Genomic DNA, 5262 nt, shown 5'->3' on the forward strand with positions numbered 1-5262 from the left:
GGAGGCCATTGCTTTCTCTGTAACCTAACATTTCATATTGGACAAATATATCAAAACTAGAAACCTAACATTGTATATAGGACAAATATATCAACTACTGACTTATTCAATGCAGTATAAGTTAAGGGGAGATACCTGTCTTGGATCATGGAAAATCATGAAATTATACATTTTTAGCTGACGACACTAGTAGGTAGCCTGGACATATAGCGGTGCCACGCGTACGATTGTTTACGCATATTTTCCCATTAAACCGTTTAAATGGCCCGGCCAACATGCGCATGGGTGCGCGGTGTTGCCATATGGTGAATTATATTATTCATTACATATGTTTTTTCCGATTATTACGAGTTTTTAGAAAAAAAATTCTGTTGTTATACGGTACGATCAGGTAGGCTGTGTGTGTTTCCCGGCAGCAACCCCTCCCCTCACCCCTCCACTTCTGTGTTTTGAAATTGTACTGGTAAGGTGTGAATTAGTTTTACCTACATTTTTTCACGACTTAAGGTGTGACATCATCCAGAATGCCACGAATAAGTGAGGCAAAGAAACGCAGAAGCCAACAGATGTCTGCCAATATGAAGATATTACACACGAAGGGTAAAAATGATAGTGGAAGTGAGTTGTCAACATGGTGAGAGCCATGGGACGCCATCCCATTCCCAATATTTTTCAGCCCTGTGTCACTACGTAAGCAATCAGTGGAAGGCAAATTGAAAGAAGATAACATTTCTGTACGTAAGTGTTCACTAATAGAGAATGAAACAATGAAAAAATTAGTGTGCCTTATCAAGTGTCAGGTGGAGCAAGTACTAGTGGATATTATCCTGGTGCATTCTAGATTACTGTGGAGTGTGCATGTGAGTATCTGATCATTACTGAAATGTTAGCTGGGGTGTCTATTTGCAGTACCGTATATACGGTACTAAATCTACCAATTTTCAGTGAAGTTACATGTGGAAAAATTGCTCTATTTTTTTTATTTCCTGTCCAATTTACAAAAAAAAAATGTAGTTAATCTACACACTCTATGAAAGAACTTTTATTTAATGGTTTTATCTGTAGAGAGCATAGTTTTTTTGTGCAGCAGTAAGCAAATCTTTATCAAGCGATATCTAAAAACCCATATTTATGTTAGTTTTTTTCATAAAACTTTAATAACTTCTATACTTTTTGCTCTAAAAAATTAAATGCAAAATGAGTCTCATAAAATGAGGAAGTTATTTACTTGGTAAAAACATTTCCTCTCTCATAATGAATTTATGAATAGTTTTTGAATGAAAGTTCTGCTTTTATTTTCGTTAATTTATTGTTTTATATATATAATTTCAAAATTTTTCAATATGTTTTTTTATTCACATAAAGTTTGTAGGAGATATGCATAGCTTTCAGGTAATTGCTTTGTAAATCAAGCAACATGGGAACTAGTTATTTATATTTAAAGAGTAACTACTATTTAGATAGATAGATAGATAGATAAATAGATGAAATACAGATATTTAATGGATCGCTTTAACTTTTTGGCTATTCTGATCTCCAAGTATCCTTGACATCGTGTAAAAATGTTAAGATGATTGGGTTAGTTTTAATGTGTTTAGATCTGGCAGAGGTATCTCCCCTTAGTATAAACTTTTATAGTGAAATAAGAAACTATTTTCAAGGCACTGTTATCCTTTGAAATGCCAATTTTAGCCGGACTTAAAAGGTATTATTGTATGAGGTTAGTGGACACCCCACACATCCCCACTTTCCACACTCTCCGCTCTACGGATGATTTTGTAGAATTTCTTAAAAGTTCTAACCCCCAAGGAATGCTTGCATCTCTGGATGTGGAAAGTCTGGAAGATGTCTAAACGGCTCTAGTGAATGTCCCTCCAAATATAAGATGAACGTAATACGTGCCTATGTCACAAAAGCCTTTAAAAAAAAATCCAGTTGGCAACTACTACACCAAGAACTTGTGAGAGTCAAGCAAATTTTAACTAATAATGGCTTTGCAATGAGGGACATCGATAAAGAAATTAAAAATAATATGGAGAAAGCCAACACCAAGAATAAAGAGTTAGAGAGTAAGAAAAATAATATAAACATTTATTATCAGAATACAATGTCATCAGAGTATAAAAAAAGATGAAAAAGTTTTAAAAGACATTATCCATAAAAATTGTAAGCCTAGAAACGAGGAGGACAAAATAAACTTTATAATTTTTTACCGTAACCCTAGAACATCATCGCTGGTGATGAAAAACAATATGACAGCTACCACGGATAAACTCAAGAAAAATAATGTGATATACAAATACTCATGTGATTTATACAAAGACGGTGTACTTTGCCAAGAAGAGTATATAAGCCATACCACACAAACTTCAACTCAGAGGCTCACACAACATATGCAAAATGGCGCGATAAAAACTCACGTGACAAAATCCCACAATACCAACATTACACGGGACCAGCTTAATAAAAGCACCTCAATTTTGGTTAAGGATACTAACAGAAAGAAACTGAAATGTTTAGAGGCTGTTTTTATTAGAGACCATATGCCATTAATAAATATCCAACAAAATATGTGTGGTATTTTAGAACTCTTCGGAGCATCCCGCGTCACCATTAGAACATGACGTGTGTTACCATTGACCTCTCCTTTATGTCTCTTTTTTCTGTATTTATATTCTTGTGAAAAAAAAGATTCAATAAATTTACCAGAAGATGCCTAATGTGTAGGCGAAACGTCGTTAAATGTTGGTTTTTATTTCCAAACATGGACTCATTCGGAAATGTGATATTTTCTCTCCCAGCTTCAGAGAAGAAAATACTCAGGAAAATAGAAAGTCTTAAGAAGAAGATCACCAACGCAGAGTATGCAGTGATTTTTAATAGAAAATGTATGTATATATATATATATATATATATATATATATATATATATGTGTGTGTATAAATATATGTATATATATATATAAATATATATATATTATATATATGTATGTATTTATATATATATATGAATATATGTATATATATATATATATATATATATATATATATATATACATACATATATATTGTGTGTATGTATGTATATGTATATGTGTTTAAATGTGTACATATTTTGTTCTTTTCCTTATTTGCCGCCAGTAAATAGCGCTTCTATTCACTGAGGCAACATTGCTTGAAAGAGTTAGGGCGAGGAGGAAGGAAAAATATAAAGGAAGAATAGTAGAAGTTGAAAGTAATCAGCAATCTTGTTTGATTGGAAATTGGGCCTCAGTTACATAGTGTTACTTCGTGAATGATCATTAGTGGTATCCTTAAATGCCCTCAAACTTTAGTTGAACGAAAGTTAAATATATAAAAACATGATAATGTGGGCTAATATATATTTTAACAAATGATCAGTACTAGCCATTCATCGGATATTAAGAAGTTGATTCTCTGATCTTTTATATACTAAGAATCATGAGAAAATTAATATCTGTTTATCTATACTAGCCTTGTTCTCATATGTCCTAAATGCATTCTTCTACTTCCTTTTCCTTTTGTTAAAGCTGCCAAGAAATTAGTATCATAAATGAACTAAAATATATCGATTTAGAGACTAAACTTAATACAGGAAACAGTTTCATTTGTACGTATCAAGACTAAAAATGTTCCTTGAAAGTGGCAGTTGCCGACAAGATTGACGAGTTTAACACCATATGAGGACGGAGCCTTTATTTGTACGACGTTTCGCTTATTACAGCTTGTACTTGAAAAAACTGTAATAGCGAAACGTCATACAAATAAAGGCTCCGTCCTCATATGGTGTTAAACTCGTCGACTAAAAATGTTATAATACACTGAAGCAGTCATTTCTCCATAAAAAACATCACAAAGTTCTGTATTCTTCCCCCTGATCCCGTCTGCATATAGAAGATAAAAACATTATCACTAGCTCACTAAAACATCCATAAAAAGTAAATTCTCAAAATTAGATATCTTCTGTACTTGTTCATACCTTTTACTACTGAATTGATTCATTTAAATGAGGAAAAAATCTCTGTTGTAGAAGACTTTGAGTGACATAAAAAGACAAGCGCCAAGTAATTCCTGCCATTATGTCTGTACTTTCTGCACATAGCATCTGTGACATACGTACTTGTTTCTACTAAATTTTCAATTAAAATGCCAACTATATTGTTCAAAAGTAATATAATTTTTTATATACAGCAATAAAATAGTACTTAGGAACATGTTATCTCAATAATGTCGTTTTATGATAACTTTGCTATTTTATAATACACCTTTTTTTACTCATACTTATGAGAATTGGATTTATGGATGATTTTTTTCTTCTGATTTAGTAAGAGCACTTCTCATTGTCTAGAATGGCAGGTCTTCTCTTTGGAAATATATTTTTTTCACAATTTTTTTTTCATTTTGTTTATCCTCGTTTTCGTAAATATCATTTGATAAGGTACTTATTTTGTTCATTAACGCTTCAGCCGGTATAATTAATTGTTTGAGATTTAGCCTAATTTCTTTTGAAATTGTTTTATGACATTGTATTTTTTACTGCTGGGGGAAGTGACCTTTATTTCATGTCATCGTAGAAGATAATCCAGATATGACTGATATGGACTATGCGTTCCAGTTTCGTCATTCCAGCTCAGACACTTGTGTTCAAATTACTTTTGTAGTCACTTCATAGCCTAGGTATTAATATTAAAAAAGAAGAGCGAGTTTTACTAGATTTGTAATGTGTTTAAGAGAATGTAGAAAGGAAATATCAAGGTAAGCAATTATTGTTGCTTCATTGTCAGGGTAAGATATATACTTATGTATATTGACCAGGGAGTATTTCTAAGCATGTAATTAGAGTAATTTAGATTAGTTTTTCTTTCCGTGCAAGCATAATTTCTATAAATGATTCACTATTTTTTCCACGAGTTGGTGATGCTACGTCGTCATTTTTTCATATAATCTCAGGAAAATTTTACACTCTAAGTCAGGATTTTTTTTTCATAACAATAATGATTCTTCGGAGCCGATTTGAAATTGTTATTTTGACAGGTTTTATGTATTTAGATTCGTTATACGCTCCAAAACCCAATACATTATGGATTATATTCACTTATTCGTTACCCTTTGGTTGAATTAGTTTTATTTCCTAATGTAAACTAACACTTATGAGGATGTAGGAAACTATCTAGTTGGCAACTGTACAATGAAAGATGACCTTGTTTATGTTTCTAATATTCATGTATTTTTCTTTATGGG

The sequence above is a fragment of the Oratosquilla oratoria genome, chromosome 24 (assembly GCF_046742065.1).
Source record: "Oratosquilla oratoria isolate Oo_2021 chromosome 24, ASM4674206v1, whole genome shotgun sequence".
NCBI lineage: Eukaryota > Metazoa > Arthropoda > Malacostraca > Stomatopoda > Squillidae > Oratosquilla > Oratosquilla oratoria.